Source organism: Myotis yumanensis, unplaced genomic scaffold, assembly GCF_028538775.1.
Source record: "Myotis yumanensis isolate MYYU_CA2020_CCGP unplaced genomic scaffold, mMyoYum1.0.hap1 SCAF_2, whole genome shotgun sequence".
Taxonomy (NCBI): domain Eukaryota; kingdom Metazoa; phylum Chordata; class Mammalia; order Chiroptera; family Vespertilionidae; genus Myotis; species Myotis yumanensis.
In genome coordinates, this window is record NW_027223753.1 from 90,464,698 (window position 1) to 90,477,747 (window position 13,050).

General features: G+C 42.3%; 1 protein-coding gene across 1 annotated transcript in view; it reads left to right on the forward strand.

The window, feature by feature from the left end:
* The window catches only part of F13A1 (coagulation factor XIII A chain), a 193,780-nt gene that overhangs the window by 73,443 nt on the left and 107,287 nt on the right, over positions 1-13,050 (forward strand). The window lies entirely within an intron of this gene.

A 13,050-nucleotide genomic window follows, 5' to 3' on the forward strand; every position in this document is an offset into this window, starting at 1 on the left:
CCAGAGGCAGCAGCACTGATGGGAAAGGAACCACTTTTAGATCTTGAGAAATAAGTAATGAAACATGTAAAATCTGACATCGCGTGGGCGACTTCTCACATCATCTACCCCACATGCATTGCTCTCTAAAATCTTCCAAAAGGGCTCAACAGTATTGCTAATTCTGAGTGGCTGTTTGTGAGAGGTGTTTTCTACTTCTATGTAACATTAACCTGGATCCTACTGACCTTTTCTTTGAATTATCTCGTCCACAAATGTTGGCAGATGGCACTGAGCTAATTCTATACTCCCCACCCACCAACCCTATTATCTTGTACCAAATAGCCTTATCTATGTGACAGATGTTCAAGGTTGATGGTATCGTGTTAACTGGCCCATGCGCAGTTCAAAGGTGCACTCCTGCTTACAGTCATCTTGTTAACCAGATAGAAGGCGTTCTGCAACTGAGTGAATGGGATGTTATTTGCAGGATGGAAAAGACTGAGGCACAGAGACAAACTAAGATTTTGAAAATATTAAGTTAGAGATAACTTTAGATACCAAATAGAAACTACAGTGGTAGCACTGGAGTGGAGGAGAAGATGGATTGGAGATCTACTTTGGACTTAGAACAGAAAGTGCAGAGGGATTAAACATGGGAGATGAAGGAGAGGTGGAGTCAAGAATTACTATATGTAGCCCAGCTGGCATGGCTCAGTGGTTGAGCATTGACCTATGAACCCAGAGGTCATGGTTAGATTGCCGGTCAGGGCACATGCCCGGGTTGCAGGCTCGATCCCCAGTGTGGGGCATGCAAGATGCAGCTGATCAATGATTCTCTCTTATCTTTGATGTTTCTATCTCTCTCTCTCCCTCTTTATTCCTCTATGAAATCCATAAAAATATATTTTTTTAAAAAGAATTACTCTATGTATCTGGTTTAACCAACTGGGTTGCCATTTTCAGAGCTGCAATCAGAAGAACACACAGTCACAGAGGTAGATACATTGGTTGATGCAGGAAGGCAGCAATCAGCTCCCTGGAGTGCTGCCGATGAGCTGAATGATAAGGAAAGACAGTGGCCATGTGTTTGAAAAATACACAAGGAATTAGGGAACGAAAAAAGATAGTTTTATTAGAGAAAGAAGCAGAAGTGAGCTTGTGCTACAGTGTAATGCAAGGTGAGGAAGTGGAGATAACAGGCATTGCCATTTCAGTCAGGAAGACTTTCTGTGACACCAAGATGGTGATGTGAGTATCAAAGGAGAATTTTTTAAAACAGGAGAGAGTAGTCATAATTTTATGGTGATGGAGACAAACCTGAGAAAGGGCTTGCTGCCCAGAGAGAGGGTAGTGGCTCAGATCCTTGGATGCACATTGGAATGACCTGGGCAGCTTTGAAAATTACTGATGCCTCAGTCTCCCATTCAGACATCCTGAGGTAACTTGTCTGGAGAGCAGCATGGGCCTTGGGGCCCTTACAAAGCTTTGCAGGAGAACCTTGGAGCCAAGGCTGAGAAGCACTGACTTCCAGAGTGGAATCTTTGAGGGGGAGGGATGCAGGGAACAGAGATCTGAAGGGCTTGACAGATGGAGCTGTCCACCCTCCATTGTGACAGGAATAAAGCAGGAGGTGGGCGAAAGCATGGGTTTCTAGAATCAAGGAGGAGGATGACGTTGTTGCCACTTTGTGATTCTCTTTTGCTCAGTGAAGTGTAAAGCAAAGTCATCTGTGGAGAACAAGAACCAAGTAGAGAGTTTTAGAGGCTTAAACATGAGTTGGGAGTGGGAAGTGGGCCTCTTACCTACCGAAAGAAGGCAGGTTGGTCCTCCCTGCTCCCCAGAACACAGGGACACTACTGCAAACCCAGCCCCCCAATGCTTTGGCCTGTGAAAGCCCAAACATTTCTGCAAATCCCTTAGGGGGTTCTGTCCTTAATTCCATCTCCACCTCCAGGAATCCTATTTCTCCCAGTGCTGACACCAATCTGCCTCAAAACCAACAATGCTCTTCCAAACAACATTCCACAAAGCATCCAGAATGTCTAGAAATTAATTGCAATTTGATGTGGAGGGTGAGGGGTGGAAAGATTTACTCTGGTTCTGAAACTGGATGCACATCAGAATCACCTGGAGGGCTTGTTAAAACAGATTTCTGAGCAGCATCCGAAGGTTGAGCAGGTCTGGGATGTGGCCTGAGAATTTGCATTTGTAACCAGTTCCTAGGAGATGCTGATGCTGCTAGTCAAGGACCACACTTAGAGAACCACTGGCTCATGTAATAATCATCAATCAATAAATACAAAACACAGGAGAGTATTTTTTTTTTACTCTTAAAATTGTGTTGACTCCTCCCTACACCTAACCCCAGGTTCTCCCTATCTCACTGCCTCTTCATTTGCCCATTCTATTCTCCCTTGTTCTCCAAAAGTCTCTCCCATCCTCTCTTCAAAGAAAACTCTTTTTCTTTTCTCATGCAGAGTGGTTCAGCAACCTTTTTTATTTTGCTGTTTGTGCTCCTCCAATAGTCAGGCTTTTGGGGACCCCACACTTTTGGAAGACCATTCCATCCTTCCAGAAAAATTTTGGTGTCAGCTTTTCAGATAATAACTTTTTATATTCTAACTAGAGGCCCGGTGCACAAAAGTTTGTGCACTCGGGGGGGGGGGGGGGGCGGGGTAGGGTGTCCCTCAGCCCGGCCTGTGCCCTCTCGCAGTCTGGGACCCCTCGGGGGATGACCACCTGCTGCCTTAGGCCTACTCCCTCAGGGGATTGGGCCTAAGCTGGCAATCAGACATCCCTCTGGCAGCCCAGTAGCCCTTGGAGGATGTACACTTGCCAGGGGGGAGCAGACCTAAGCTGTAGTCGGACATCCTTAGCGCTGCTGAGGAGGCAGGAGAGGCTCCCACCACCACCACTGTACTGGCAGCCATCAGCCTGGCTTGTGACTGAGCAGAGCTCCCCCATGTGGGAGCACACTGACCACCAGAGGGCAGCTCCTGCATTGAGCGTCTGCCCCCTGGTGGTCAGTGTGTGTCATAGTGACCAGTCATTCCCAGTCTTTCTGCTGTTAGGGTCAGTTTGCATATTACCCTTTTACTATATAGGATAGAGGCCTGGTGCACGGGTGGGGGCAGGCTGGTTTGCCCTGAAGGGTGTCCCGGATCAGGGTGGGGGTCCTGCTTGGGTGCCTGGCCAGCCTGGGTGAGGGGCTAAGGGCCGTTTTCAGGCTGGCTGGCGACTGAAGCTCCCAGCCTCTCCTTTTTTCTTTTTTCTTTTATTCTGGGGTTTGTTTAGCTTCTATAATTGAAACTTTGTTGCTGTCACTGGAGCTAAGAGCCTGCTCCATCTCTGTGGCCACGGCCTGCTGAAAGCAGGTATCTGGGGTTTGTTTAGCTTCTATAATTGAAACTTTGTTGCTTTCGGAGCTTAGAGCCGGGCCGTGGCAGGCAGGGAACCTTGGCTTCCTCCATCACTGGAGCAAGCAAGCCTCCTGCTCATTTCAGCTGCATGGCTGCTGGCCACCATCTTGGTTGGCGGTTAATTTGCATATCACCCTGATTAGCCAATGGGAAGCATAGCGAAGGTATGGTCAATTACCCTTTTTGTCTTTTATTAGATAGGATGTGAATATTCACTGATATCTCCCAGGGAATGTCAATAAAATGGGAGAAAGAAGTCATCTCCTCATTTCACTTACTGTGTGATTTTCCCAGCCTACAAGCTAAGGCATAACCCCAAAAGGGGATCTGTGTCATGAACCCCAGACACACTCAAATACATGGTTGCCTCACAGTCATCCAGTTTTGTGCTTGCATATGCTAATTCATAACAAGAGACTCTTGAAGATATGGTCTGACAATTGGAAAGTAGATAAAAAGAGAGGGGTTTGGCCATTGCCCAGGTGGGAAAGATAACAGGAGAGAAAGTCTGAAATTGTCAAAAGAGAGCAAGCTGAGCAAGATGCTGAAAACAGCACACTCAATGTGGAAGTGGCATCCAAGGTGGCTTAGGACACTGGGTTGAAATTCTAGGGGCATGTACAGTACTTATTGATAAAAGCATGCTCAGCTGTCTTCCAAGGGGTCCGTCAGCTTGCTTTGCATTCATCGGCGATCTATCCTTAATCGCCAAATCATTAATGGGGATCAATAGCAATACCACACTAGTGAGGGCAGGGGTGGATGCAGGGAGAATTATTGGCTAGATTTTTTAATTTAATAGCACCAAATGGGCTTCAGATCAGTTCCATGAGGGAGCCCTTCTCCAGGAGGTTGGAAAGAGAACTGTACCCACAAAAGCAGCAGGAGTAAGTCGGACAGTTTTGTGAATTCTGATTACTCGGAAACTCTGTATTATTGAATGCATTTTACTACTTAAATTTAGAATGTTCCAGATTGGTAGTCTAGCCTTAGTGCCAGATAGTATGTTCTGAAAGATTTAGATGTCCCGTACCTGTGCTCTGTCCTTCATCCAGGCCAATATTTCATTGGTTGAGCATCATTTATTATCATGGAATATTTCCTTTCTTGATGACTTGTTTCCTCCCATATTCTCCATCATTAATTTTCTTTACCTCATTCAGTCTTGTATCTAGCTCCTAGCACAGTACGTAGTACATGTTTAATGTTTAATGAATATTTGCCACATTGATTTAATAATTCCAAGTAAACGCTTTTTAGGTTCACACCACCTACCATCACAGGTAAGTTGTAAATGTAATTTCACACAAAACCATCTTGAAAAATGTCAAAAAACTATATGGTGTATGTTGGAGTGTGTTTGTGGGAACATGTGTGTGTGGATTTTTCTCTCTCAGCATCTGACATCAAATTAGCACCTGGTATTTCTACCTATGAATTCCATGTGATTTTTTTTGTATTTTCCTTGAAACCAAGAAATCAATTACAATTAATGTAAATAAATCAATAAATTTCTAAATATCTGGGTGCTTTTAATAGGTAGTAAGTAAATATGACCAGTTTGTATTTTATTATGAAATCCATCCTTATACTATTTTCTTTGTAACTATACATGTCTTTTATACCCTTCAGTACAGAATGGAGTAATCACCAGGACTAGTATTTCTCAGGGTAACAATGACCAACACTTTTTATCTTGGAAACCCTTGTACCCAGATCAGAATTCATACTCTCAGACTAGAGCCATTTATCCATTCAATCCATACATATTGAGAGTATGTCTTCTCTGCACCTCCAGGCCCATGACAACATAAATACCCATGGGTAGTACAACAATATTATTTATTTACTCACAAATATGAAGGGTTAATGCTATATTAGGCATTGGGCATATGGCAGTGAAATAGACAATCTTTGCCCTCAGAGAGCTTCTACAAAGGTTTCACAAATGGTAAAAGTGCTAAAATAAATCATGGCACAACAAGAACATATAATAAGGGCATCTGGTTTAGTTGGGGAGAGAGGAGAGCTCGCTAGCCCCTAGATTAGTGCTTGCATGCCACAGCACTCAAATAGTTGTTTAATTGAATTTCTGTGAAGTTTTAATAAAGCTTATGTAAAACTTTAAGCCTTTGCTTATTCAAACCTTTTACTGAATAAAAGTTCATATATCACTCTTCCCAGTGTCAGAATCATTAGAGGCTCATTCATCATTTTTTTACACTAAGTGAGTATCATTCATTGTAGTATTGCAATCCACAGGACCCCAGAGAACAAAAAGTAAAAATTCTTTTAAATGGCATACAAGTGACCCCAAAATCAAGGTCAAATCACACTAATCTTCCAGTTCATGTGTTTCACAATTCTTTTTATGTGTAATATTTTTATACTCCTCAAAGAATGCTCATGGCCAGGAGCTCCCTGCATTGTGTGTTTTGGAAAGCAGGATCCTTCTCTCATTCAGCTTAGCATGGTGCTAGGCACAAAGTGAATGTTCAATGAATGTTTACTTAATGGAATTGATGACCATTACTCTGAGAGGCAGGGAGAGGATTATTAGCCTCATATTTCAAGAGAAAAATCAGACTCGTGGTGTTATATAAATTTCTCAAGGTCACATAGAAAATTAAGAAACAAGCTAGGGTTGAAAGTTGAATTCCTGATTTGGTATGGATAAGCTCTTTTTTTTTAAACCAGAACATTGGTATTCTGTCTTGTGTAATATGATAAACAAGAAGTAAATGCCAGCCAGGAAGCTTCTATAATGTTCTAATCAGCATTGGAAAGGCCTGTCATTAAAAATAAATTAAAATAAAGCCCGGTTGACAACTATAATATCAAACAAAAGTTTTCTTCGAAAAAAATGTAAGCATGACAACAAGGGTGCAGGCTCCCTTTGAGTCTACATGCTAAGTAAAGAATCTCTGACACTGTTCTCTGTGGAGTTACTTCATGAATAATAGCCTGTCTTCGGAAGATATTGGAGTATACTGAAAAGTCCTTAAACGGCAAAACAAACAAATCAAATAAACTTCTCAAGCTGATCTGAGTTGTAATGTAATGCAACATATTTGCCTGTGTTTTATGGATTTGTTTCATTTGAGTTAATAGGAACAAAGGCAGGCCTCTAGAATGTATTGAATCATTTTAGGAAGACAGTGGCTTTGGAACCTTCCAGAAAGAAAGGAAGCACAACTAGCTGGTGTGGCTCAGTGGTTGAGCATCAACCTATGAATCAGGAGGTCACAGTTTGATTCCTGGTCAGGGCACATATCCAGGTCACAGGCACAATTCCCAATGTGGGGAGTGCAGGAAGCAGCTGATCAATGATTCTCTCTCATCATTGAAGTGTCTCTCTCACTCTCACTCTCCTTTCCTCTCTCTGAAATCAATAAACACACACACGCGTGCGCGCGCGCACACACACACACACACACACACACTATATATATATATATATATATATATATATATATATAGCACAGACTCTGGAAATGCCATTTCTTATATGCTCTGTGGACAAGAAGTTATTCCTAACATGCCTACACAGAACACAGCCTGCTGGAGTCCCCAGCCCTTCTGATTTACTTTGAGATGGACAAACATATCATGATGACACCAATCTGGGATCACATTTGCTCTGCAGATGGAGTCGCTCCCTCGAAGAGTGATTGCACTCGGCCAGCATAAGTCTTTCCTCTGTCTCTAGTGATGTTCAGTTTTTATACAAAAGGGAGGGGAGTAGAAGTTATTCCTAATACCCTCACTCAAAATTTCTCCCTTCACTAAAATGATGACACATTTTGCCTTTTTGAAGGGTCCAAACCATCATTCCTTCTAAAGGATAAGATACAAATCCAGACTCAGATGTAAACCATCAAGCAGCATTTGCAGAAATAACTTGCACGGTGGCATTTCTGGCCACTATAATTTCCTTTGATCCCTGAGTTCACTCTGCTAGGTTTAACTTCATTGACTTTGAGATGGGACTTGCTTTAAATTTAAATGTAAATAAGCAAAAGAAATTTTTCAGCCCAGGGGATGATGAATAACCCTTTCTTCCAAAAACCTTATACAGATACTAAAATCAATAGGCTCGGCATTCATTTTTACATGTTTGTTATAAATTCTTACTTTCTCTGGGTGGGGAGGCAAGTGGTAATTTCCAAAGTTACCTGAAATCAATCCTACTGAGTCGTAAAATTTTTCAGCCCATAATGCTCTTTCAAAACTACCTCATATTCCCACCAGAGGAGCAGTAAAATGAATGAGATCATTCTTGTTTACTAGTTGCCTTGTTAGTCACCTGGAAGAGTGGGTATTTACAAGGAATATTGAAGGTCTGCTCTGTCTGGTGGCAGAGCTGCTGGACACAGTTGGTGGAGGCATCGTGCCACATTCACCAAAGACGCCAGGCAGGGACTCTTTTCCTGTTGAGTTTTATGTAGGTGATTGTTTACGAGGGGTCACTGAGGATCAAGAAGTTGTCTGTAGGTCAAGGTGCTGCTACTCCTTTTAGCAGCTATCTAGACCTAGCCTCTCCTATCAGTTCTCAATCACTGCATTATATATAAGCACACGCACACACACACACACACACAGACACAGACACACACACACACACACACACACACACCTGCCTTATAACACTTAAAAGTGCTGGGTTCTACAACACTGAGCTCTTGGTCAGTTTGTTTTTCCTCTTAGTAGTACCCTCCATTTTACTAAGTGAAGAATAAATTTCCCCCTGGAACTACAAAACCCCACCACGCCTCTAACACTAACCAATTTTTTTTTAAACAACACCAAAACAAAAAGCCAACAACAAAGATGATTAAGTTTTCCTATTTTTGTTAGCCTATCAAACATGGGGGGCGAGGGGAGGTTGGAGTTTCTATAGTGATGTGTTCGTTTGTTTTTATCCAAGCTTTGGACAACTATATTTTAAAGTGACAGATCTGAGTAAAAACATGAACTAAAGCAGTACTTTCCACTCTCAATCTTCTTTTAAAATCATAAATAAATTTAAAATTAAAATCAAGGCTTTCCGTTTGACTTCCTTGCCTTGGTGAGGATTCATGATTATGCCGCCCATTCTCTGGGAAGATTTATTTCAGCTGCTGGAAGGAAAGGAGTTGCCTGGTCCTGAGGTACAGAACTCCCCGTGGTTCACAGAGCGCCACCTGAATTTATAACTCCCCATGAATAGTAACCAAAACCCAAAGGCAAATCCTTCATTTTCTTGGACTTGTCTCTCACTCTCCAAACTCCAGATATTCATCCCCCTCTCATTTTCTCAGTAGGCGCTCTGTGTTGAGTGGTGGGGATACACTGAGCTGATCCCTGGGACTCAAGAATCATAGTCCACATGTATTAGTAGTCAAAGCCTGGCTTCATCTTTTACTAGCACTGTGGCCTTGGGAAAGTTGCTCTACTTTTCTCTTCCTCAGTTTCCTCATCTGTAAAACAGGGATTAGATAATATCTTCCTCTCAGGGCTGTTGAGTGTTTCAATGAGTTTATTTGTTTTTGTACTGCACTTAGAAAGTTCTTGGCACATAGCAAATACTGAATACATGCTTCTACGATAAATAATTAAATTTTACAGAGCAACCTCCTTCTAGTGGGATGGATGCTACCACAGCATCCATAGGACACTAAGGGAACAAGGCTTAATCCAACTTGTGCTGGTAAGAAAAAGGCACAGGGAGACTTAAAGAAGGAGGAAAAATTATGATTATACTAGAGGCCCGATGTACGAAATTTGTGCACTCATGGGGTGGGGGGATCCCTCAGCCTGGCCTGTGCCCTGTCATAGTCCTAGAGCCCTTGGGGGATGTCCAATTGACAGCTTAGGCTGGCTCCTTGGGGGAAGCGGGCCTAAGCTGTCAGTTGGACATCCTTAGCACTGCCGGGGAGGCAGGAGAGGCTCCTGCCACAGCTGCTCCATTTGCCAGGCGTGAGCCTGGCTTCTGGCTGAGCAGCGCTCCCACTGTGGGAGTGCACTACCACCAGGGGGAAGTTCCTGCGCTGAGTGTCTGCCCCCTGGTGGTCACTGAACATCATAGTGACCAGTTGTTCCATGGTCAGTCGATTTGCATATTAGCCTTTTATTATATAGGATGATGATACTTAATAAGGACATTGATAATAAAAGAGTACAACCATACTGCCCTTGAAGAAAAATTAATACATAAAAGTTGAACTTAGTTACCTCTTATTAAATTGGTAGTTTCAGTTAAATGCAATCACATTTAAAAACTGCTTTTTCTGATGATGAAAGTCTTATAATAGAAATAAAAATAATGAAAGCATAAAAAAGAACTCAGAGATCTACAAGTCAGAGACACTATTAAATTTTGGTGTGTTTTCATCTACCTAATGTATTTTTGAGTTTTTTAATTTTTAATTGACAATTAATTGAATGCATTGTCCTTTTCAAATATACACAGGTACTCATGTATATGGTAAAAAGCAGACTTTCCTTTTTTACCATCCAATCCTAGAAAATCTCCAGAAAAAAAAACTTTAACTATGTATATAGTTCTGGGTACTTTGCTATAATTTTACATAAATATATATATAGATATAGATATATATATATATATATAGATATAGATATAGATAGATAGATATAGATATATAGATAGATATAGATATAGATATAGATATAGATATAGATATAGATATAGATATAGATATAGATATAGATATATAGATATAGTGTCTATATATATACATACATTGATAAAATTTGGAATTTTTACCAACAAATCGGATTGTGTCATGCATGTTACTCTACACCTTCCTTTCTTGCACAATATATTTTGGAACGTTTTATATATCCTTACTAATAAAAGGCTAAGTAATCACCACGCCTTGACGCATGATGCCCTCATGCCATCACAAGATGGCTGCGTGTACAGCAGGGCGTGTGCAGGTGGACAGGGCTGGGCTTGATGCTGCATGCATGAGGGTGCTTGAGGGAAGTTGGCCAGGAGGTGCATTGCGGGAGTCCTGTGGGGTGCTGGCCGGGGGCAGGACTCTAGGACTCAGGGGAGTCTCACAGCCCCAAGGGGCACCGACCCCGCGGGCTAAACATCAGGGCAAAGGGCACCACCCCCACTCCACCTGCCCCTGGGGGAAATGAGATTCAGTTCCAGTGTTGGGATAAACCTGGGGTAGTGGGAGCTGCCCACACTCCACGTCCACCCCCCAGCCTTGACCTGGGATATGAACATGACAGAAAACCTCCTTGGTCACTGCCTGGTCCCCTACCCTGAGCTTCTCCCCACACAAGAGCAGTGATTTAATTTCCTGACAAGAGCAGTGACCTCACTTCCTGACAATGGAGCCCAACAAAATTTGGAACCCTGGTAACCAGGCAGCCATGTTCTAAAACAGCCCCTACCCAGTTCATCGGATAGAGACATTCCCACCAGAGCATGTTCTGCTGTCTTTCGCAGTCCTGTTGCTGTGATAGGCAAAGAGCCAGCCATGACAGCTTCTTCCACCGATTCCACTGCTGGCTCTGCACTCAGCTCCAGTGCCTCTGGCCCTTTTCATGGGGGAACCCAGAGGTAACCCAGGGAGGTCCAGGGCGGTTTTCTTAGAGCCAGGCCATCACTCTCATCCCCCTCACCAGCCCCATGTCCCTTGGGGCGCTGGTCCTGCAGCCTCACGGGGCACCAGCTTTGACACTGCATCCCTGTGGGCATCATCACAGACTCTGACAGGAGGGAGGAGGGAGCCGGATACCAGCACCCAGGACTTGGCAAATTGTGATATATTTCTTCTAATTAATTCTTTCTATGTGCACAAATTTGTGCACTGGGCCACTAGTCAGTACATAATATTCTTTTTAATAACTGCTTGATATGGTTGCATCATTATTGATATGGTCTTTTATTTACAAACTAGAGGCCTGGTGCATGGATTTGTGCACTGGTGGGGTCCCTTGGCCTGGCCTGTGCCTTCTCACAATCCGGGACCCCTTGGGAGCTATCAGAGGCCCAGTGCATGGATTCTGCCTGATCCCTGCAGGCCAGGCTGAGGGACCCACACCAAGCCTCTAGTATGCACATAAGGTCTTTGGTTTATCTCTTCCCACCCTCTCCCCTCCCCTCTTCCCTCTGAGATTCACCAGTAGTCTGTTCCATGTTTCCATGTCTGTGTGTTGAGTATCTGCCCCCTGTTGGTCAGTGCGTGTCATAGCTACTGATCGAATGGTCACTTAGGCTTTTATATATGTTTAGATAAATACTTAAATTGCTTCTCATTTTCAATATAGCATTCCATGCTGAATTAAATGTCTCACATACCCTTTGTACAAACACATTTCTGTAAATTTACACTTGAAATAGCATTGCTGGGTCAAAGTGAATTCACATTTTAGATTTGCATAGATACTGTCAAATTACCCTATAAAAAGACTGCAGTATTTTATAATATAGCCACAGCACATGCGAGTATCCATTTCTTCATGCCCTCATTGACACTGTTACCATTTGTTTTACAATTTGCCAGTATAATAGGTATAATATGATATTTCATGATTATTTTAGCTTATATGTCTCTATTAGTAAACTTGAGCATTTTTACATTTGTATTTCTCTATTTGTACATTTCTGGGACAATTTATGTGAATTAAGGATTGGAAGGAAGAGACACACATGTACTTTAAAAATCTATCACTAAACTTTGTATATAGCGAGAGAGAGAGATTTTACTGAAAAAAATTTTCTTACATGAATGGCTAGTTGTCAAAACATCATTTATTGATCAGATCTGTCATTATTACTTTTAAATGCCATCTATATCATATAGTAAGACTAAATGTACATCTAGTCTTATATTTACCTATTACTGTGCCAAAATCAATTTTAATTAGAGCTTGTTTTAATTAGCTATAATCACAGTAATATTAGCTCCATATGGAAAAAAACAAAAAACAGGAAGCCTTATTGGTATACAAAAAATAAGCATATGTTCTCATGGTTCTGGGACTTAGCTGTGGTTGGGCTAGAGTAGACCGAGCTTGATTGGCCACCTCTGCTTCAGGTGGGGGTAGGTTCTACCCTCACTGCATTGTTGTAGGGAAGCTCTGCCCCAGGTGTGTCTCATTCTCTTGCTGGGGTATGTTTTTCTTGTGGGGCTGGCAAAATCCAAGAGCACATACTTAATTGCTCAAGCACATTTAAAACCCCCACTTGCATCACTTCTAACATCCCTGTAAACAAAGTAAGCCCAAAGTCAAGAAGGGGATATTCCACCTTTAGAGAAAAAACACCTAGTTACAAAGCAAAGAGCATGGTTACAGGAATGGGGTGAATTGGTATCAAAAGTTCAATTTACCATGAGGCAAGCTTCCAAAATTTCTTTTTCTTTCTTTTTTAAAAATATATATATTTTTATTTCAGAGAGGAAGGGAGAGGGAGATAGAGATAGAAACATCAATGATGAGAAGGAATCATTGATTGGCTGCCTCCTGCATGCCCCCTATTGGAGATCAAGCCCGCAACCTGGGCATGTGCCCTTGACCAAAACTGAACCCGGAACCCTTCAGTCCACAGGCTGTCACTCTATCCACTGAGCCAAATTGGCTAGGGCCCAAATTTTCTTTTTCAACATTTTATTTTTTGGCTATTTTT